Source organism: Pectinophora gossypiella, chromosome 4 (genome assembly GCF_024362695.1).
Source record: "Pectinophora gossypiella chromosome 4, ilPecGoss1.1, whole genome shotgun sequence".
Lineage (NCBI taxonomy): Eukaryota > Metazoa > Arthropoda > Insecta > Lepidoptera > Gelechiidae > Pectinophora > Pectinophora gossypiella.
This window is the reverse complement of record NC_065407.1, coordinates 9,574,217-9,599,531: the sequence shown is the minus strand read 5'-3', so window position 1 is coordinate 9,599,531 and position 25,315 is coordinate 9,574,217. Positions and strand designations below refer to the sequence as shown.

At 35.2% G+C, this 25,315-nt stretch overlaps 1 protein-coding gene across 2 annotated transcripts in view; it reads right to left on the bottom strand.

Moving 5' to 3' along the window:
• Positions 1-25,315, bottom strand: part of LOC126366502 (immunoglobulin A1 protease) — a 149,821-nt gene that overhangs the window by 97,907 nt on the left and 26,599 nt on the right. For both annotated transcript variants that reach the window (XM_050009623.1, XM_050009625.1), the window contains exon 2: positions 17,500-17,523. The gene's annotated coding sequence lies outside the window, so the exon portion shown is untranslated. The remainder of the gene's footprint in view (positions 1-17,499; positions 17,524-25,315) is intronic.

Here is a 25,315-nt window from a genome sequence, read left to right as displayed (position 1 = left end):
CAAATATATTTCCCACAAACACTCCCGCTTCCTTTTACCTTCCCTTCCTTAAGGTTAATTATGTGAACACCAACGCTGCCAGTTTAAATGCACCTCGCGTGGAATAACTTTCAAAGACGACTCTCTAGCTAGATTACAAAATTTCTCTCCCTTAAATGTGACTTTAATGTTCAATCAACGTGAAAAATCATTTTAATATTCACCTCGTCTGCGATTAAAGTACCTACTTCGTATTATTATATTTTATTTGGGTGGCCCCTGATTGGGAGTTCGGAGTCGAGAGGAAATGCTTTTGCTCCCTGAATAGATTCAGGCTGAAAAGGAAATTGAAGGGTCGTTACGTACGCCCGCTTTGAAGGCTTCATAAATTTTACCAATAGGTACATGATTGGTATTTGTGCAAAATGTCCGCTTGAAATTTAAGAAAGCATCATCTATTATGTACCCTTTGGAGTCTGTTCTTTGTTAACTTTGAATATAGTAACTGATATTAAATAGCAATGAAATAGCTACATGCGCCCGAAAATGGTTTGCGAAATGAAGCTAGCGAAATTATTAGAGTGTAGTACCGATTCGGTAACTTTTGTTGGCATTGACTTGTATTTTATCTTTTGCAACTACAGACAACTTTATAGGTGAGTTTAACATGAGCAATTTAGTTTACAAATTAGGCGGTAATGGAAGCATGAAAACGTACACTCGCGCGTGCCGTCGCTTAGGAAACAAACTTTTGTAACAGTCGAGTAGTGAGTGATAAAAACGTTGGACCTACAAAATATTCCGTGCGCGACATTACCCGCTTGCCTACTTTGACTAGCGAGGCGACTATTGTAAACCAAATTCTCAGAGAGAGTCGCAAGAGAAATTAGCGAACGATTCTTTGTTTTGCTAGTTTCAGAGTTTTTATCACGCTTAAAAAAAGTTGCTACGTCTAAAATATAGTGCATCGTAAGCATTTAAACTGCTGAATCAGATACCGCCATGATCGCTGATCGAACGATTTGAGAACCGATTAGGCGTGGTTAACTGCATTATACATCGGATCTTTCTAGCGATCACAAGAAACGATAAGTATATGATATAGACAGGATAATTATGATCAGACTGGCTTCTAAAGAATAATGAGAGCATAATCCAGTGCCTTGAGCGAACCGGCTATTCGCGTCACTTCCCTTTCCTACGTAATAGGTATAAATGTACCAAGTAGAATAAAACTAATGATTGCTTACAAAGCGTGAAGGCCAGCTTTTCTATTTTGAAGGTTGTATGCGTAAAGATTTAGAATGCATAATTATATGAACTATCGGTGCATCACTTCGACTGATTCGTAGATAGTTTTAAATTGAAATAAATAAGTATAATTAGATATCCCTGAATAGTATTTTTGAATAGAACAGTTTTAACTAAGCTATTTGGACAGCAGATAGGACCAATTTGGTACTACTATGACGGATACGGGATTTTTGTAATAGTGCATAACAATAAATATCTTGGTCTAATTCAACAGTAACAGTTTTTCGGTCTGTTGGAGAACAAATTGAGACCTGTCAATCATTTTTTACAAAAAGTCGGTTGAATACAATCAATACTGTAGATAAGTATACATTAATACATTCCAAGTCCAGTTTCGGTCGTATAAGCAGGACTCGTTTCGCATTGCTCATCATATTTAAACAGAGACCGTCCGAAGACAAGTTATGTTTTACGAGACCATTCGTTATATGAGCTAAGAAAAAAATACTTCGTAAATCATTCTTCGAATTCATTATTACATATAGAGAGGTCTACACACTACGATTTATAGCAATGTTTACAAAGAATTGGGTAATATTATATTCTGATTCGCTCCCGTGGCTATCAAAAGATTTATAAAAATTACACGCACCGATTTGTGGGTAAGTAGCCCACGCACGATTTTTTGCAAAACAAACTCTAGTATATCGTATTCATAGCATAAATATTTCTTAATACGAAAGGTAAGTGAATTCTACCGATCTACCCAGTTAACCACGAAGATAGATACAATTCTAGAAGGCAATTTCTACTATATGCGCTGAGTTTCATTTGACAAAATATTTTCTTAGAGTAGACAGAGTACATAAAATACAGATATTTTGTTTATCTAGTCATAAATTCAATGTTGTTGTGACACGATTGTTAATTGGTATTTTAATTTTGCGTTAAATGTGTATTGATGGAAAAGCTATTAGATTTATACAGTTTTAATCTCACCATATCTTAGAGCCTGAGAGGGTTACATGAATAAATTGCCAAAGCGACTGGACTTTTAGTTATGGTTTAGGCAAAATAAAAGTAAAATATTAGAGAACTCAGTAATAAAATGTCTTTTTAACACATTGAAGAAGTATTTTCTGGAACATTGACTTTGAGCTAAACTATACTATATAATATATTATATCTGTTTTATATATGTATATACTTATCTTGTAATATACTTATTTATGTAATTATCAATAAGTAGTCTATATACGTATTTAGTAATATTAGTAATAAGTATACATTTATTGCGTGATAACACCGGCCCACTGAGTTTCTTTCAGGCTGTCCAAGGTTAGCTGTAAGAAATCCCAATTAGGGATAAGCTCGCCTATGCTTTATCTAACGATAAATTATATGTAAATTTTCTTTGTATTCTAAAGCAATAAAGAGTATACAAACAAACAAACAAACAATATCTACTATAGAATATTCTTTATAGGCGGGGATTGTAAAAGTTATTCATAAAAAAAATCGGCAAGTTATTTTTCTGTAATAATAATGTTTTTTTATCCTAAAGTTCGTTTTATATACGCTTGAGAGAAAATAAGCCACTAAAAATATTTGCACAGTACTTTAACGTGCGGCTAATAAATCGACTCTCTCGAATCGAATCGCTGTAGTCTGGTCGTCCTTTGAGGCCCAATGCAGATCCTCTGCAAGTATCTAGTACAGAATTGCCACATGCTTCAAGCTACAAAATTGGATGTCAATTTCAACTTGAATGAAGGTCTAGATTGCAATTTTAGACGGATACGACAAACTTACTATATACACGAACTGTGTCGCGCCCCCTGAGTCAAGTGACGTAAATTCGTTATGTCTTACATTCAAAGCAGTTTACAGTGTACTTACACTAGATACTGATACTGACCCAGTCGGAAAATTAAACGAATGCATCGACATATAACGTTCCTACAACCAAACAAACATATCTTCCCGGAGTAATAGCAATGATTAATTCAGAGGAAGAAGCTCCATTGTTGCCGAAAATAGCAACAAATAAAACAGAGAAAAGTTCGCAAAAGCACGTCCATTAGTGCTGTCAGTAACTTTCGCATTTGGCTACAAATAGCCCAGGTTATTAGCGTAATGTTTGCGCATTTTGTTCCACTTTAACTACTTTAAGAGGTAGCGCCCGTTTCCGAAGTGACACTTTTACTTTTAAAGTTGCTGTGTGTTTGAGAGTGTATCGATGTCGAATGCTTTGAGAGAAAGTGTCTCGTGTTTTGTTTGATGTGTCGCCATGCAAGTGTAATACCTGCGTTTGCGTTCGAATTCGCACGTGTGTGACAAGTTACAGTTGCAGTTGAAGTGCAAGACGTTGAAAGTTTGTCCAGATGTGAAATGTGGACCTTATGTTGATTCAATGTGTACCTACTGTAAAGTACCCTCCCTCTGGGACAGTCGGGTACTATTTCCCATACAATAAAAAAGATATAAAATTCTGTTAGATATTTACTAAAGATGTCAATAAATTAAACAGGTAATTTGTTTTCTCTATAACACTATGTTTATATGAAAGATGTATGTCCTTAAAACTACGTAGTTAAATAACATATTTATTGACTTCATCTCATCATAATGATTATTAATGAGGTAAAGAGTAAATGAAACTTTATTAATACTAATAATCACAGTAAATTATGGAAGGTAAATAGTACTTGTAACGTTATGAAAATTCTCCTAATGACAGTAGGTAACTTAATGTGAATTTCATAACAAGACGCATGGGTGTTTATCGTGAGTGACCCATAAATGTAAGTATTCATTTCCTGCTAAAGAAAATTATAGATAATTATATTAGAAATTCTATCTGTTTAATGTCCTTACTTATAATGTGTGTGGGAACTCGTCACATTTCTTTATGGTATTATCCGGCGGGTATTATCAGCTCTAAGTATATTTAATATTTAAGAAACATGGAGGTATATAGGGACACACCTAGAGGAAGAAGAAAAAATGTGTGTATTATATATTTTTATGGTACGTTTGTATTTTGTAGGATGTACATGTACCTAGAAATTGAAGCAAGTGGTATAATAAGTCATCGGATGTAAGTGAAATTATACGTATTCACTGACTGAGACGAATGAGTATTTTAGTCTTGAACGTTTAAATGTTTAATAATTAACTTTTAAAAAAGCAATGTTGCCTGCGGATAAATTAATATTAGCTTTTTTTTTTTTTGACGTGACTTATTGTAGATTTGCCGCAGATGGCATTAACTACTTGGCCGGAATTAATATTAGCGAGTTTAATGTAATGTGTGTAATACATTATTTTTTAGTTATGATCCTAGATTTTTTAGGGTTCTTTTTGTCGATTTTTATATGTACGGTCTTTGATTCGTAGATTACGCATTTTCATTATTATAAATGTTTTTTTTTACCATTATATTTAGCATTTTATTTACAGGAATCAAAAGCGGTAACATATAATATTCAGCTTTTTTAAAACCCTTTCAGTAGACATAGACAAGCTCAAAAAAACTTTTTTACACACCAAAACTGCTGGCAAATGGAGTTTCGGGTTTCCATTTATTAGCTCCCCTTTTTATTTTACCATGTATTGAAAGGATCTACGCGGTATTTATTATTTTCATTTTTAACTAAGCCAGTTCAAGCAGAAGTAACTGTAAAATGATAATGGGTAATTGGGGCTACAATTTAAATGTCACTCGTAATATTTTTCCCACCGACAATTTTTAACTTACTTATCATACAATGTAGAAAATGGAATGGATGATTATTAATATTATTGGACCGTGACGAAGTTACGTATGTTTCTAATTCTCTACATAGTTTACTTTTTAATTTCGAAATTGTAATGTGTCTTAATAGAAATAAACTTAATTTTATTATAATAAATACTTGTAAATTATGTTTATCAAAAAAGTTCAGGGATTGTAAAATATACTTGTGATATTATTGGATAATTATATTTTAAGATAACATAAGTTAATAGTCAGAGGGACATCCATCGCAAGATGAACTAAGTAAGTACCCACTACCCACACTTCACCGAGATTTCTGTGAGACTAACATGATGGGTGAGCCGTATTATACGAGCCAACCGTGTTAGTGAAAACATCACAACATAAAAATCATACATTAAACAATTAGGAAAACTTCTATAAAAAAATATAATATAATCCACATGTAGACCCAGGAAATCTGCTAATTCGTATATAACAAATAGGAATTAAGCAAACGTCATGTGAAAAGGTAACAAACGTTAATCGACAATTGTTAGCATTGTTTCTATAAAAAGGCCGTGGCGTAAAATTTATTTTTTACGGCTGTTAGACTCTTATATAAAATGACTTTTAATTTTAGGATTCATCAAAGCGTTTTAACAATAGATCGGCCTCGGATGATGTAGTGTGGACATTAGAGGAAATAATAAAAGACTTGATTGTACACGGTTCTTAAGATTTAACAAATGAAAAGAAAGGTTACACGTAGGTAATTAAAAACATAAAACTCGATATCACGTTCCTATTCAAGAAATGAAAGCAAATGGTTTTCTTTGCACGCCATAATTAACACGGGTAACGTATTTTATTACGAAAGAATACACTTAAAGAAAATTCAAATGTGCAGCTATATTTAGACTTAATTAGTTTACCTACTTATATTATGTCTGTTAAGGGCTTTATTTCACTAGAACACTGCATTGGCTCCTGCTGTCATGTCGGCTGCGCAGCCAACTGGTGAGGTATACGTAGTTTACAACTGCATACATTTTGTTAGTGAGATAGGGCACTAATTCCTTTGCCACTATTATCAAGACGCTTTTAAAGTTACAAAATTAAGTTTCTAAAGAAAGTACCAAGAGGTGAAAATCGTGATATAATAATTCGTATTCTATAATATTTTATAAGTATTTAAGTATAGGATTCCTTGCGGTTTGACTTGTCAAGCACAACCACGCATAACAATCAAATAGACTTTGCAATCATAATTATTTATTATTATTCACGTAATGCTTTTTTAAGACAATCAATCAAAGTATTTTGCTATCAAAAATTTAGTTCCGTATCTTGAAGATTATGATATAATCGTCAGCTATCGTTTTTGATGGTGTTTCGCGACAACCGTCTATTACTTTCAAATGTCAATTGAAATCGATAGTTGTTGCTACTATGATTGATATTTTGTTTATTCTTTATTAATAACTTTTAAACCAATTCTCTATCGAATATTTGTTGGTTTTATTGAGTTTTAAGCGATAATTATATAAGAATTGGAGTACGCCTTGAGCTCTCCAATCACATTTAAAGAGTGCCAAAAGTACTAACAATCATCATTATTTGATTTATTTAACAAAATATAATATCGCTTCGTTGAAATGTATTATAGTACTAGATAGCTATATATTACTGCTTTAAGATTAATAAAAGTTAGATACATACTAGGTACATGACGTTAAATTGAAAAAAGTGACGGTAGGCGCATCCCTTGACCTCTAATGTAAATCTAAAGTTACAAAAGTTATAATCTAAAGTTACAATAATTATATTCTTATTAAGTAAGTCCATTTTGTTTCTAATCGGCTCCACCAACCTTAATACCTTACATTACAACTGTAAGTAATAAAATAATTTTAGTGCACATTATGTGCAGTGTGCAAATTATTTTACTCACTCTTATACCACTTAGCAAATTACGCATAGCCACGTAGTATGTTACACAATTCCACTCTTGCGCAAGTCTAGGCATATGAATGTGTCAAGCTATGATTATTATAGTGTAATAGCCGTCTGCGACGATTTGTCACGTCGGTCGAAATGAGGATAGAGAAGCGATGTGAGTACAAATGTCGAAGTTTCTATTACATTTTAAAAATATCAGACTTATATTGCCAGTAAGGAAAAACACAAAGGTTTTATGAATTACTTATGAGTAAAAAAACATTATTATTTTGAGTTCTTAAATTATACGTAAATATATTGTTTGTCGCTTTAGTTGCTTTATGAACATATTGTTTACGTCCCGTCATGCTTGGTCTGAATATTATTTTTTTTTTTTTTTTTTTTGTCTTTAATTTACTTAAGGGCGTCTGAATATTATGCTTTCTTATAATACTATTACAGTTTCTGTGATAATGGGTAATATGTTAACATTTTCACAAATCTGCCGAATAAATAGTTAATTATTCGTAGTTTCTAAGTTTTTTGTAGATTCTTTGCAATAAAATGTTAATTTATTTTCTTGCCTACAAAAACGAAAATCTCATTACTTTCGCAAAACCTAAAAGCTGTATTAAAACCAGTCTTAAATCTAATCTTTGACAGTTATCTAACTTCTATGTTTTTAGACAAGTGTACAATAACCCGTAATTAAATAATATCACACCCCGGACACGCCACACATATCTCATTCTCACCGTGTACCGCTTAAGGGCGGGTGCCACTGACGCGGAGATGGGCGGAGAAGAGCGGAGATGTGCCGATTTGACCAATCACAGCGTTCGAGAGAGCGAAAAACGAAGACGTTCTGTCACTCTCTCCCTCACGGTGATTGGTCAATTCCTGCACATCTCCGCTCATCTCCGCACAGCTCCGTGTCAATGGAAACGCAGCCTAAAGCGTAAATGTGAGCGAGAAACTGTCAACACGCTCGCTCCCTTACTCCACTGTGGCTTACGGCCATTTAAAAGTAAAGTATCGTCTCAAATGGCCGTAGGAGTCGGCGCCCGATACGAATTGCTGCGGAGCGGAGAGTTACCGTTCTATATGTAGTATTATTCTTTTTTCTATGGTAATACCCATCCTTCCAGCGTTTTTTAGAATTTAAGTCCATATTATAGTAAAGATAACCTTTATGGTGCGACTTGGCCAAAACCAGAGACCTTAAGAGCATAATTAATATCAACCTATATTAACTGCAGATATATTTTGATAGGTAATAATTAATACAGCATGTTAGTGACAGGGACTGAGGGCGATGTATTAGACCATGATTCTGAGTTAATATCCAGTGGATTTTTCCATCGCAAAAGTATAGAATTGAAAATAATAAAAAAAAAAAACACAAAATAGACATGAATTTTGCGACGAAAAATTCCACTTGATATCAACTCAAGATCATGGTCTAAATCACCCCTCAAAGTTTTCGTTACGATGTCACTACAACTGTGTATAATTATAATGCTCGTACATAGTCACGTGCGCAGTCTAGTCAAGTAAAAACTAGCCGAAGCTATTACAAGGCATTCTTTGCTCGTCACACTCTATTTGCAGGCAAAGAATGTCCGCCGGGGATTGCACACGCCTAATTGTACCTTAGATAATGTTGCTACTACATATTTGGGTAATTCAGCAGTTAGACAGCAATGTACTTGTATGTAACTTGTCTTTAAGATGATACCTGTGTCCGTAAAAGGGAAATTAGTCAGCGATACCTTAATAAGGATTAAGGGTAATGTTTATCCACTAACTAGATGACCTAGGTTTTGTGATGACTTCGGTACTTTAATTGAGTAGATATAAATATTATTTAGCGAGAACACTTTTATTTTCCAAACTAAGAACCCAAATCAAACTTGATTTATGTTCACTGATAGTTTATACTCATGAAGTGGTTACTTACTACATAGCTGCATAGAAATCAAAACCTTGTTTGCACAACATAGCATGTCACGTGAGCCTGTATCTCTGAAGGGGTAGACAGAGCTGTATAGTATATAGTATATTAACTGTATAGGATATATAGCTCTGGAGACACACTCACTCCTTATCAGCTATGATTGAGTCCCATATAAAATAGGAAGCAAGAGAAGTGTGTAAGGATCAAAGCAAATGGAATTCAATAGTCTCTGCTTACCCCAGTGGGTAATAAGCGTGTGTTTATGTATGTATGTATGTATAAAATAGGAGGCAAGCCGAGTACAAATCGTGAAAACTAACCATCTACGATCCAAACATGAATTCAAACTCATAAAGTCGAGACAGATGGAACCAAGTCGGAGGTGAAACCAGCCACGGTGGAAGAAGAAGACGATCATTAGAATATTATGAGCCATATCAGGGGCCTTTGGCGGCTCAGAAGTAATCCTGACACCGGGGTTGATAAGGTTGGTACATGATAAGAAGAAAATGTTTAAAGCCCGAGTCGGGATTGGAACCCGTGACAATACTATGTAAGTACCGCTAATACTATGTATTAATAATTAAAGCACATAATAACGGGTTCTTACCGCGTTTAAATGGGGATATGAGACTCCCGATATTTCGACACTGTTGCAAGTGCCATGATCACGGGATGACTGATGAGATTGGAGTGGAGTAGGTAGATCCATAATTTTCTACGGGCAGACATATCTGTCTACCTTCTTTCTTTGCCACTTGTTTACCTACTCCACTCCAATCTCATCAGTCATCCCGTGATCATGGCACTTGCAACAGTGTCGAAATATTGGGAGTCTCATATCCCCATTTAAACGCGGTAAGAACGCGTTATTATGTGCTTTAATTATCATAATAACCGCGTAAACTTAAAACAATGTACTATGTACTATGCCCCGCGTTTTCCGAACACGGCTATCACTGAAGATTATTAAACTAGCAAGTCGGATTATCAGGCTGGCATAACGAAACAGACGGGTTTTTGCTCGAACATTTGCGGGTAGCGGCACAAAGCCCGACTATCCGACTATATTAAAAGAACAAAAAGCTTTAAGCACAACTTCGACGCAGCGTTCGCAAAGTTCTATACTGCACAACACAACTACAGTAATGAAGGAAACAGGCTAACTAGGAAAATGTACGGGAATTTCGCTTTTCAGGCCTCATCGATACTTTGGCAGGGTAAATAAGTATACAACCAGTCAAATCAGCTAGGTACTCCTTTTTACGAATTATGGCTTTGACAACGAGTCCCTAAACGTCGATTTCCGCTGCGAGTCTCTTTATGTGAGTGGCTCTATGTCGCGACTGTCATTTGTTTCTACTTACAGCTCAAAACACAATTATAACGACGCTACAAACAATAAACATTTTGAATGAAAAGTAGGTACCTAGTAAATTTGATCTCAAAGTCTAAGTATTTAAACTCTGCTGGACTTTTTATAGCACGCTTTATTATAATTGTAATTTTTATGTTAATGTATTTTGACCACATTTTAGACATCTGATCAGTGACTTTAAAGACTAATTGATGTCCAGGTAGAGAAGACCGTGTAAGCAACACCAAAGAAGTAATCAGTTTATGTAAAAAAAGATTTATCGCATTAGTGTAATGTAACTCTAACATACACCACAAATACATAACGTTTATCATCGTTCGTTTCGAGAAACATCTTCTATCGTGTGGGTTGTGTGGTCGATTACCAACCTCATCAACCTTGGTTTTAGGGTTACTATCGAGCCGCCAAAGGCCCCTGACATGACTCATGTAACGACTACGTACCTACATCAGTAAGTAGAAACTGGGACCAACGGCTTAACGTGCTTTCCGAACCACGGATCGTCTTACTTTCGGACAATCAGGTGATCAGCCTGTAATGTCCTAACCAAACTAGGGATCACAAAGTGATTTTTGTGATATGTGCCCACCGGGATTCGAACCTAGGACCTCCGGTTCGTGAGCCCAACGCTCAACCACTGGAATATGGAGGCCGTCAAGAAGAAACTGTTATGGTAACATTAATTACATCAATGCCAAACTGACTGAATTTCTGACGGACTAAACAGCGCAGAGCCCAATCCGAAACTTTGCACAAAGCTTTGCTCTACGACAGAACAGGAAATTAACAATACAAAAATGGACCTTCCATTTCTGTATTGTTAATTTGAAAATGAGAAGAATTTTGGCGTGTAATGTCACTGGAATTTATCAAATTAAAAAGTGACTTTATCTGTTCTGCATTAGTGACTGTAATTCCGCACAAGATTGAAAATTTTGACAGAGCGTCCGATTCAGTGAGCGCGCGTTATTCTTAAGCAAGACTTTATTAGTAAGTTTTACGAATTGTAACACTAAATATACGTACTTAGAATTGATGTTAATTTTGTACAAAGAATAAAGAGTAAAATGAAATTTAACGTTCGTTCTCATAGCAACATATTTATAGTGAATGCCATCTGCGGCAAATCTACAATAAGTCACATCAAAAAAGCATATATGTTACTGGTATCAATGTTATTGCTTGTTCCTAAAAGAGACGTGTATTTTACCGTTCAAAGTTATATTATGCCACAGGCTTGAAAATGAATATGGGATCCATTATGACTGAAAAGCACTTCCTAAAGCAGAACAACATATAATAATATGTACAGAAACTACTTAAAATACGATTAGTTGATATCTGGTTTCGACTAGTCGTACGTGTGTTGTGTTTATACTTATTACTTCACCTGCGGTCTCATGGTTGCCCGTTGTGCTTGCAATCCGGAGGTCTCGGGTCCAGATCCCAGTGGGGACCACTCACAAAAATCACTTTGTGATCCCTAGTTTGGTTAAGATATTTCACTATTACATTCATTACTCGATTGCCCAAAAAGTAAGATGATCCGTGCTTCGGCACGTTAAACCGTTGGTCCTGGCTACTATTTACTTAAATAATATATGTAGTCGTTACATGAGTCATATCAGGGGCTTGCGGTGGCTGATGGAATCGGTCACTGATCTCACAACCTACCAAGAGAAGAACTAAAATTAAAATATGGCTACAGAGTGATGAGACAGGAATAACGCTCACCCTGTAAAGCCTTCTAAGAAAACTAAACAATAATGACGTCATTGGTCTGGCTGAACAAGGAGTAGAGTTTTGAATATTCACGTATCCTTAAGAAACCATCGCTTTAGCGGTGAAGGAAAATATCGTGATGAAACCCACATTCCCTAGAAATGCATTTTCGGAGGTATGTAACCTAACCTGTATTGGGCTGGTTTTCCCTTCGCGGGTTGGAAGGTCAGACAGACAGTCGCTTCTGTAAAAACCGGATCTGTGAAATCTTCAGGTTATGTAAGCGAACCCTGTGAAAAACGGAATAATGCTAGGTAGATGATGATCTATCCTTTAGGATAGCCTAACGTGTCAATATTGAGGAGTAGACGTGAGTAAACCAGATGACATAGTTATTATCATTTAACCTGTAATCTTTGCTAAACGAGTCAGTGACATAATATAGCTACTCATTGCAAATGCTTGTTGACTTTTCCTTTTTATGCTACGGTGATTAGAAAGTGGGAAATGCTGTTAGGTATTGAGATACCACCGACAACTTTTACGTTGTATTTACAAAAAACAATATATAAATGTATCCTCGGGCCAAAATTTTTTTATTTGGTTCAAGTAATGGAGGTTCTTCAAAATTATTAGTATTTGGCAGTTTTGGTAGAGCTATGTAAACTAGAAATGATTGCTTTGAATTTGTTTTGAGGGTAATGGTACTTTTTCCTGGAGTATAGCGTGGAATGAAAAGTCAGTTTGATGTACTTTTTTTATGAATTTCAAATTCTGTATAAAACTAGTGTTTTTCTTTACTCGCTCTATACTGAAACAGATAGCATGATGACCTGAGATTTTATAGCTCACAAAAAGTCCAAAACCTTCCTTACTGCTATAAAAATGAGAAACGAACGTAGACACCGCCCGGCCGCCGTCTGGTACGATTGGTAGCGATCAAGCGATAAACGGTTTGATTTAATCACGTTTAGAACACGTGAGTTTTAAGTCACAGTTATCAAGATGAGGGATGGACAGAACCAGAAGACATCTTACCACCACTTATTGCGCAGTCCTAAGATGGATAAGAATATGTTGTAACTTCTACATTATCCCCGTAAGGCCCCGGTTTCCAGACACCATAGTTGAACAATGGAGTTTGGATTTTAAAAAGACGTTGGGCCTTACTACTTTATACTTAAGATGATCTACACATTTGTATTTTGCTTCTGTTTCTAAGCTTTTAGCTTCTAGTTCCCAGCGCTACTATTAGGTACTAAGAGCCCGCCTCTAGGACAGTATAGTTTGTTTCTTCTCGATTCTCTCCCGTAGCTCGCCTGCAGTCAAACAGTTGCCTTTCGCCTCGCCAGCCTCGAAGCGACCGTCTCGTTTCATCTGATAAAGTAATGACATACTTCATAACTGTATGTTAAGTAACTTTTCATTTGCTTTTATTTTTCCAACGAATACTTGATGTCGGTTTGTGGTGTTGCGAAAATAGGGTCGATGATGATACGAGCAATAAGATCTAATAACAATGCATCGTTGACATAGTTTTAAAGATAATCATTGTGAAATTAACCATTTGATGATATGATAGTTTGTAAGTAGGTATAATGTGTTTATCGTCCTCTTGTCACGAACATAATATCGTATATTGTTTTACCTTAAATTTAGTTTGACACCACTAAAATTACACAAAACACCATTGTCCTTCAGTTGCAATAAGTGCATGACAGGATAGAGCTAGTTTTAGAACTGTCAAATTAAGTTTGCCACCAATATCTAAGTAAATTTTAAAAACATTTGACTACTTACCTAAAAACAAGAACTTGAGTTCTTTTGGGGAAATAAAGCGTATAGTGTCGCGGGTGAGCGTGACTGTTTTAAAAGATTAAAATGGAACTTAACCTTAAAATGTTTTAAATCCTTTTGATTACGTAGGCTTTTATACAAAAATAGAGTTTAGAGTACCTAAAACCAACGCGGAAAATCGAGTCACGACGTATCCATAAACATAATATAAGCGTACCGTAAACTGAGCAAATTCGATCTTTATCGAAGATTTTCGATTAAACTCGCCTCAGTCTTCCTATTTTGTGATCGAGTCAATTTTTTTTCTTTTTTTGCCGCCATATTATGCGGAAGATATAACCGTATGTGACGGTTCAATTTTCATAAAAAATGCGCTTGAAAATAACCTTTGAGACTGCTTCTATTGTACAAATACATGCTAAGTTCAAAGTCGTGACGTGTCTATCGAGGGCTTATGGAAAAACAATTTGTTGAATCATTAACGGAACAACAATATATAATACCTACATAAGCGCTAAAAGACTTTATATTCAAATCGCCTTAAACACATACAACACCTGCTACAGTTATGAAGTAAGATTTATTTTTAAGTAGTTTTTTTATGTGTTAATTCCATCTGCTTTACAAATTAATTATACTTACCTACACATCTATTTAAAGTGGGTAGGTAACGTATCCTTGGCTTAAGGTTTATAATGTTGTGTGTAACGGTCTTATTTTTATAAATGTGTGACATTATTACGTAATTAAATAGGGCCCGCTTACCTAACCTGAAGATTTGACAGGTTCGGTTTTTTAAGGAAGCGACTATCTGTCTGACTTTCCAACACGAAGGGAAAACCAGCCCAATACAGGTCATATATATTATATCCTTATATGGATTATACGTAAGTACATGCTTGTATTCTGTACGAATGTTTCTATTAGTTTATATCTAAACACATTTAACACATAATAGCTTTTTTCATGACACATCTTGAACAGCTTCACAAATAAGAAAATCATGGACAAGATTTTCATTACAACAGAAAACATATCACGGGGTGACACGATGCCTAGAGAGTGGACATTGTGACATGGCGACACGCAGTACTGGACTGGTATCTCCTTCCTTAATTTCCCAGGGGATCGGCCACGGACAAATCGAAGTATGCTACCTACTCGTCATAGCATATGTTTCGTGAGGTCAGATTACTTCTGCAAACAACTAATGCAAGAAACTGGCGAGAATTGAGTGAGATTCATTATTTGTTGTTTTTTTCACGTTTTATCGGGCGCAATGTTGAGATTTGTGAAAAAGGAAAAGCTTTTTTTCTTTTTATCAAATCTATACTGCTGTTGCAGTTTCTTGTCATTTCTTCTCCTCAGCCAAAACACCTTGCGAAATGACGTAAATTCAAAAATGTTACGTTTACACACCGGTTATCATTTTGGTTCAGAATGCTAATTACTGAAAGAAGATAAAAATATAATATAAAATATAATTATATAGAAGGTTTATAAAGAAAAATGTTAAATACTCTAATAGATAAATATATAAAATTGTACTGTAGAGGTATTTTATACTGTAGTATTTTAATAAAAAAGGCTATGCTTTGATGTACACATTCCAATAGTCAAAATATGTGTACCTGATAAATAAAACTCGTGTTATTTGGAAAGAGATTTCGTTCCATATTGCATATTTTTCTATTCAGTGTCCCGAAAATAAAAATGTAGATACTTCAAATGTGTTATAAAAAAAACCTGACGACTTGCGAGTTGGTCGCATGGCTGTGAGTTCGTCACACAATATATTTATGTTGCGTATAAACAAATGAATGACATAATATAGTGTATTATACGCATTATGTGAAGCATTTCACATAACTTGATTTGGACATCGGCCTAAGTAGTTAATGCCATATTCACGCTAGCATCACGCGCTAAAGATTTCAAAATAAACAAAACAAATATAATTATAGAACTTAATTTTTTTGGCGTAGTATTATAATCTCTAATCTGTTCCATGTAAGCTCTTCTTGGTCTTCCCCTTCCTCCTCTCCTTCCTTGGTTTTGAAAAGGTTAACGTCGTGTCTTATAGGGAAGTCAAGGAATTGGCCTTTGATAGACTGGAATGGAAAATGCTACACCGACAAGAGCGTGGCTCTTAAATTGATGATGATGATTATAATCTCATACAAAACTGAAAATACTGACAGCGCATCCAATTTTTAAGACTCTTGATGTGCTTTCAGGTTTAATCTCCGTTTAAAAAGGAAGCTTTTTAACGCATTTACTCTGTACGCTAAGGATATTCTAACATTTTTTTTTCAATTTTATAAAGCTCCACAGATAATCGTGGAAATCGACGAAGATAATCACTGAAGCGTCGTCATAAGTATAAGGAAAGATTTAAAATTAACCGAATAAATAAAAACGGATTCGCCTCGGGCCCCTACGATCGTATGTTAGACGGGCGAAATTTAATAAAGACCGTCCGATGAAAGATATTAAAAACCTTGTTAAATAATATATAATACCTGCTTCGCTGTAGGGTTCCGCTGGGTTTGGATTATATTCTCTCATCATTTTTAATTTTCTGTTAGACTAGGAGTCCCAATCTGGGAGTAAGGATGTCATAGCCTCCTTTTTTGGAGTCGGTAAAAATACAACGCATTCAGCTGTTTCTTAAGAGAAGAGAATGGTTACAAAAGTCGACATGATTAACTATCTAATACACAAATGATTGTCTAGTAATCTGTCACTATACGGTTTATCATTATTATGTTATAAAAAGAATATCCTATAGGATTCCAATATCAAATGCCACTGAAAATTATTTCTCAATGTTTTTTTTTACTCCAGCACCCAGGCAAGTGAAAAATCATTGGAACGATCCTATAACATCTAAAAGTGGCTTGAATTTGTATCAGCAGGACAAAAAAATGTATACAGTCTAGCGCGAAAGAGATATTGCAAGAAAATGTACTTTTCTGGCAACTGTCAAATAAATCAATCAATATATTTAACGGTAACAATGCATCCTAGGACCAAGTGGACCCATTAGGGTAACCTATTAAGGCTGAAACGCACATGGAAGCAACGCCTATACAGTCCAGTACGAAAGGGACATATTAGGAAAATGCATTGTTCTGACAGCTGACAAATATATCACTGCTATTGACGGAGTAAAACAATGAAACGTGTTTTTGAGAGTGAAACTCGGCGCAAGTGAACCCTAAAACCCGTATGGAAGCAGCGTCCGCCGCTCTCAACACGTGTCGTGCTTAGCTGAAATCCGTTATCGGTCCACTCTCAAAGGATTTAATTTCCTGCAGCGAAATGAAAATCGATTAGTTCTATTTCCGCTGCCGCGGGGTCGATAGTTTCCGATGGTCGAGTGTAATAAGACGGACATTAATCTAACTGGCCTCGCACGTGTGTGGTAGGGGATTTATGCATGGTATGTTTTGGTATGTAGATACTGAAAACATATATAACCCATGTATATGTACGTATTTTATTTAGTGGAGGTTTTATTTGAATGCGTTGCTGTGTTCACTTCAAGCTATAAATAAGTGTTGGAACAGCTTAGTTTTCAGATAGGTACATATATTTATACCAGAATTATATATCAGTAAGTTTAATGATCAAATGCATGCGCAAGAAATGCGATCAAATAATATAGAAAAGCAATTTTTCTAACTCAAACTTTTCAATTTCGAGAATAACATGCAATTGTTTACTTACCAAACAGAAAAGCGTGCCTTTGTCCTGAAACAATCACAAATACAAACTTTTAATTAAAATCGTTCATTTCAAACTTTATCATTATACTTAAAATTGTTATGAAAGGAAATTTTGAGGGTAGATTTATAAGTGGCGACGCGCTTCTTCCCGGTCCAGCTTCATTACTGGTGAATGGAACGTTTTAGGGCTGGAATGAACATAATTAATCTTAATATAAATAAAGGAATCTTAAGGAAAATTAAACTGAAAATATTAAGTTATCTTAGATAAAAGGAGAAATTACTGACTAGTAAGTCAACCTTAATCTTCGCGAAATTGAGCCCATTATATATTAAGTTAAATTATTAATTATTTCCTTGAAAAAAAAAAATGCTTTAGAAACAGACACTTTGTTTACTCGATTATAAATATCCAGCTTATGGACTTGAAACAAAATTAAAATGTCTTAATAAACCCCGCTACAGTTGAGTGAATAGAGCGTAGGTTATACGCGTTGTTGTGTATGTATAGTGGTCAAGCCAATTGTGTTAGTGAAAATTGCACTGAACATAAATTAATAACTCATTGATGCAAGTCTAGAATCGGGATTCAAACCGGCGCTTCCCATTTGAGAAGCAAGTCGGTGACACATTCATCACGTTGATCTACTCGATAGCTCAGTTCATCTTGTGATGGATACTTTCGATTATCTATATTGGGAATATAATATGGTCGTAAGCTTACGTTATTTTATATTGTAAACAAAATTGTAAAGTCTTATTTTCCTTTGCATGTCAACTGCATTCAGAATCTGTCCCCTCAAAGCATTATTATGGGCTATTTTGTAACTATCTCAAAGGAACTATTTCAATAAACGTCTGTCAGTCAGTTTCTACGTTGAAATATTGTACATTTCCGACAGATATTACCTATAGAAAATGTTGAGTCTCAATCATTTTGTATATCAGTAACTTCATAATTTTATAGATTTGAACAAATGTCAATGCTTCTAACCACAACATAAGTTTGCCTGACACAATAATTGATTATCTCAGGAACTAAATAATGCTATCGAAATTTATTGAGGTCAATCATAGTTCACATTTATTCACGTTTATTTTTGGCCACTTAATTTTGTCAGACAGAATCGATTATGCTTTGGATCTATTACAAAAATGTACAGATCTGCAATAGAAAATGCAGTTAATGAATTAGACACAGCACAAGTAAGTTATGTAATCCCACAATTTACAGCAATAGTATGTCTACTTTGCAAAGTTATGGCAAACATAAATATGTATGTTTGTATTCAAGAAGCTTTAAATCTTAACAAAGTCTTCTAACGATGTTAACCACAAAGAAGGCATTGCCACAATATATATTATGTAAATAAGCAGTGCTAAAGCTTTGTTTTGAAGCCACATTTAAGTCACACACATAATATTATGTGTAATGTACGCTTTGAACAATGTCAGATGTCGCAAAGTCACCGAGCTAGTATAAATACAAATGCAAAAGTGGTGTCAAGTGATTTGCACGTGTTGTTTGTATATAGTACGTTCCATTTGCTTGATACAAATACAAATGAACCAAAATATATTATTTAATTTACAACATTTATGTAGGGCTAACATACCCAATAAAGAATATTAATAATATATCAACTCAACACATTATAATTTAGATATATTTCTCAATCAATTAAATCATATGGGTTCAAAAGAAAGTCACATTTCTAAGTCAAAATCGTTTCAGATATCGTAATGTATGAGAGTGTTAAATCAGAATTCTTTATTTTTCTACAAAACTACTAAACTGCTTCTATATCATTGTCCTATAAATGCCTGCATGTTTCCGGACGTATAATTTAAAGTTATGGAGATATACATAATGTTAGCATAACAGTTGTGTAACTTCGCGACTCGAGTCAGAGGTCATGGAGAGAGTGGTCAAGCGCGAGCCGTCGTCGGCTGAGCGGTGCCTGACCTTTGTAATGGCCCGTAGGCTTTAAAGCGTGATTAATAGGTTTGGAAAGTTGGTGAAGAGTTCTTTAGGTTAGTAGCGCGTCTAAGTAGTTAAATGAACTATAGACAAATATATTTGTGAGCAAAAGCCGGTTGAATGAGAAATAAAGGGTAAATGAGTTCATTTTGTTTTATTTTTCATTGTGTTAATGAAGACTTATCGAAGTTATCTTGTATACTTAATATAGATCAACAAGTCAAGTGACAAGTATCTCAATGTGTACGATTTGGGAAATAGAAATATTTTGGGCACTGGACAAGGGTGAGTCGGACTCGCACTAAAAATCCCGAACCGAGTAACAAAAGTGTTTTTGTTCGTAAATCTTCTTTCTTGACATGTAATCTTCCTCCATTGGGTTCAGTTCTTAAATACTTTAAACAATTAAGTGTCTGATTCGTACTTAGATGGCTTTTAAATTAAGCTCCTGCTAAGAAATTGTGGTTTTGATGAAACGTTTTTCATTAACTTACTAATTAGCTTGTCACTAACATACTAAATATTAATATTTTTTGCAGTTTGAAATAATATTCTTAATAAAACCTATAATGACTGCTTTAAGTAAAAATAATATATCAGTATCAGAACTACTTTTTAAAACCATTCATACTTTTAAAACAAATAAACTGGCAGCTTCAGTTCTTAAATTGGATGATATTAAAACAAATGATTCTGCAGCTCTTTGCGCTTAGAAATGAATTAGAGGCATAATAAAGACGAATTCAATTACCATTGGAACCCTTCTGACTCAGATCCCAAAAGACGGAGAAATAAATATACTTGATATTAATATTCCCAGTAGGCCGAGTTAGTCTCATTTTAATATTTCCAAGTCACAACAGTAAAGTCTGTTAATTAAACTTATTTCGTTCAATGAAACTGAGAATGAGTTTCCAAAATTAATCAGTATTTGAATAAGTTAAGAAAAAGGAAGTTTTAAATGGCGCAAGGAGAAATTAAATTTCATTCTAGTCGGGGTTGATTAGCATAGAACAAGTCGAGATGAAGGGCTGACAGGCTAGACAGACATAACTTACTTGGTAGAAGACACTTTCGTAGTTGAAAAGTTTGTTTCTAGAACGATATAAAAGAAAGATATAGGATATAATCTTTAGCGTTTATTGTTTGTCAGGTCATGTAGAGGATTCTTTAGGATTCCACGGTACATCCCGTCCAAAAAGGAATAAGTACACGCCAACTCGCGCCTTTTCGCCTTGGAATTATAGTACGAATATAAGTAATAATAGTAGACCCCGAGTTTCTCGATTGGGTCACATCTTATTTGTAGACATCATAATGTTCTTATTACTTGCACAGTTATTTTTTAAAATTCTATACGTTCTATTATCTATTCGTACTGTTACGCTTTGAACAAAAATAATTTTGGAACTCTTAAATTTTTACAAGAGCAAAGAATGAAGTGGCATACAGATTGCGTCTGCGACCTTTCCTGTGACTTTCAGTACGTCTTTAATTAATTGAATCACAAGACAACTTTCATATTCAATAGGTTCCTTATTGTCAAAGTAATTCGTTATAAAACTTGTGATTTAGTTTCAAAAGGCGGAATTGAATGGGGCACCGGGAATCCGACTTCCTCTTTCAAAATTTTAATGAGAAATTCGTATCTCATTGCTTTGGAAACAGTGGGCTGCGATCTTTCGCGCGTCAATTTATTCCATCTCACCTAAACTTTATACCGTTTCAATGGAACTTCGCTCGGCAACGTCTTTATTTGTCTGCCGGCCCAAATTAAAAGATAATGTGTTCAAGTTTGGCCATTTTGAAGTTTGGCCGGTTGCAGATTGAAATTATTACCTGGCCGTTAGGGCCGGCCAACGGCTAATGTCCCAACTTCAAGATTTATTTGTGTGTCCAGATGCTGACAACAATCCCTATAATAAATTATACGTGCGTTCTGAAGTTGGGAGCTGAAATTTTACAACTGTTCCTTTTACGGTTTTTCTTGGGCAGTCCGAAACTGGGGAAGTTTCTGTGTTACTGCATTTCATCATCATTACCTCGGGCGTTTTGGTTTATTAGCCGGTTCTAATGCGTTACGGTTTTCCTAATTATTTTCTTTCCAGTTTTTTCTTGTTGCTATTAAGCAAAATGCCGGAACCCTCTTACGGCCTTGCTCTGAGCTGTACTTTGTTAATTTAGTGTGCAGGGCTTTGTAGTGCAGCCTTGCGGGTGGTTTGAGAGTAACACGATTGTTATGATGTCATGAGCCGACTCGAGGAAGCTGGAGCCGTCAAAACAAAATGCATTAGGTAATTGTAACATATATGTAGATAAGCCGTAACGCAGCTTTGTGTCTATTATATTTACTAAGGTATGTGGCACACGCCGCACACGTAATATTTTTTTATTTAGGTATGTTTTTTGTGTTTTGATTGTGACTTTGATCATCTCGATATGCTTTACGGGAGCATATTTGGGTACGTATTTTCGATGTTAAGTCAACGGTCGAATGCAATTTTTAAATATGGCATTTTACTTTTGAACGCACCTCAATGCTCATTTCTCAAATCATAGTTATGCATATTAGAGCACTTTTTAATAGTACCTGTGGTACTGTTCATACGTAATATATTTTATATCTGTCTATAATGTTATGTCGGCATCAAGCGCGTGCCTTAGCCGCGTGACGATTCTACACGCTTGACGTGTCGACGTCGTTTGTCGAATCTCTTGCAATTAATTATTCGTCCCATTTTATAGTGATTCAGTGAGATAATGGTGCTAATTCCGGTACACACCGTTTAAGTTTATTTTAAGTTATACCTGTCATTTTCTTATCCGCTAAAAAAGAAAGGGACGGGTAATCGACAGGCATAAAATGTATGGAACACACGTCAATATAGGCAGAAATTAATAAACCCTTCTAAAATTGTATATTGGCCAATAAACCGACAGAATTAAGTTGACACCACACGCCAAACGGATTGCATATGAGCAAGATGCGCCTATTTTATTCCCCCCGGGTTATTCTTTCATTCTAAATTAACAGTTGTCAATCATCCGTTCCTTTCCTTTTCAGCGAATAAGAAAATGGCGGGTAAAACTTAAAATAAAATTAGGAATCGAAACCAATACCTGATAATATTATTTGACTTTGTATTTAACTTATATCTTATCTCATCTATTCCACTTGATCCCACTGTTGGGCAAAGGCCTCTCTTTGATTCTTTCACTGTTCTCGACTCTGCGCAATTTATCAACTTATTGGACTTATTTATAAATTACTTAAAGGTTTGTGATGTGGTTATTATGTGTATTAAAGTTGTAGGTTACAACAGAAATAATGTATTTATCGGACATTTTATTCATGAACTAGATACTAACGGGCAAAGTATATAGAATCATTTTATTCGTCAACGGAAACCTTACAGTTATTTATATATATCTTAGTGTTTTTTGTTTTTGTCTTTTGGATGGCTCAACCAGGCAGTCACTTGTGTAATAAACGGACTTGTCAAATCTTTAGATTAGGTAAAACCTTGTGAAAAACTGGGTAACGCTAGGAAGATTATGATTTTATAGATGTCTTTATATCAGCAGGGTAATTGTATTTTGCCATAACAAACACATTTTAGGTAAGTATTTACATTACTTACTTGTTTTCCGCTATTCGCTAACAGAAGCACCTCATCTTTACATTATCCTCCAAAGCTTTTATACTTCACGCTTAATTATAAAGTTTGTTAAGTTAGTAATAATAATTTCAATTATCCCGTACAATGTGACTTTGAAACCTAAATTAGTAAGTTTAATATCCATTATAATTACGACGTGTTTAACGACAATTTCGTAATTTATTTTGTTACCTATTACTCGTTTTAGTGTGAATAGGACGACGTTGAAGGTACTGCCATGGGAACGTAGTTCGCGTGTGTGCCTTCTCTACACTATCTGCGATTACGCACGCTTACGGGCTAGGTCTATGATCATACCCGTTCATGGACGATGATCGGCGAGAACAGCAACCGAGAATGTCCTTACACGATCGTGCTCGTTTGTACTCAGAGGTGGCATTAAGGGTGGTATTAATAAACTAATCTCAGCTTCGAGACTGCCCTCAAGATTATGTCAATGTGACAGTTCTCATATAAAAACAGAGACATGATCTTGAGGGCAGTCTCAGCTGAGATTCGTTTATTAATACCATCCTAAGTCTACAGTCATGAGCAATATAATGTACCCACTTTAGGACTCTGTTGCACTAACATATTTGACATTTACTGAGACTTATAGATCAATTTGTCAAAAAAGTTAATGTGACATGGTATCAAAGTGTATATTAATGCTCGTGACCGTACAGGGATCATCATCTCCCTAGTATTATCCCGTTTTTCACAGGGTTCGCTTACCTAACCTGAAGATTTGACAGGTCCGGTTTTTTACAGAAGCGACTACCTGCCTGACCTTCCAACCCGCGAAGGGAATACCAGCCCAATACAGATTAGGGTCACATACCTCCGAAAATGCATTTCTCGGAAATGTGGGTTTCCTCACGATGTTTTCCTTAACTGCTGAGCACGTGATAAACATGAATTCGATTATTTTTTGTTTTATTTGCATAATGGTGCTAATTCCTGTAAGCATCATCTAATTTTATTTTAAGTTATATCTGTCATTTTCTTATCCGCCGAAAAGAAAAGGGTAATCGACAAGCATAAAATTTATGGAACACACGTCAATTTTAAGCTCAAATCTAATACAACCCTTTACAAATTTTGCATTGGCTAATAACCCGACAGAATCAAGTTGACGTTTGAGTACACGTCAAACGTTTTGCATACCAGCGAGATACCTTTTGGCCTGGGTTATTCATTCATTTACTCATTCTTCCTAAAATTAAGAACTGTCAATTATCCGTTCCTTTCCTTTTCGGCGGATAAGAAAATGACAGGTATAACTTAAAGTAAAATTAAGAGGTGTCTGCAGGAATCAGGGGCCAACGTTTGTTTATCCTTGAAGGTATTATAAAAAAGTTGATCCCATATACTGATATCAAATGACAGAAGATACATTGTTTTATTCATTGTAATTTTGGTTCAAGAATGATTAATGTACGTTATAAATATGGCGGAATTGGCGATGTTTATTTATTGTTTCAGAATAACTAGTCGTTACCACTGGTTTAGACACAAAAAACTTTTAAGGATGAATGATTCATTATACAAAGCAACAGATATTTTAACAAGGTTAGGTTTTTACGATGTCGATTATTCTCGACGAAATAAATAAGGAGACGAACCTATTTAATATTTAATATGAGTTATTTTACCGACCGGTTGGTGGTAGGCTGACAGAGTAAGACCTAGAAGGACGTACATTGACCAAATTGGACACGTCCTTAGAAAAGGTTCAGTACGATCTACTCTGAACCGGCGTGCGTGTATGAAACGATTAATGAATGTGGAGGAAGCAAGAGAAGTGTGTCAGGATCAGGGCAAAAGGAATTCCATAGTCTCTGCTTACCCCGGTGGGAAATAGGCGTGAGTTTATGTATGAATGTTTACCGACTAGGAATTGAACCAGAGACCTTTGCTTTGTCTCTTCGTCGTAGTGTTGAATGATCACAAAAATCAGCTTAAATAACATCAGTTTTATAGCATCACGCCTGTATCCGTGAGGGGTAGGCAGAGGTACAAAGTGGTATATACATCCTCTCCTCGCCCGGACATGCTTATTGCCATTAATCAAGCACAAATCTTGGAAAACACGTGATATCAATTTTGTCTATGATCCAAATATGTATCAATTAGGTCATAGGACATAGGTCGTTGGTCAGCTGGGAGAAATATCT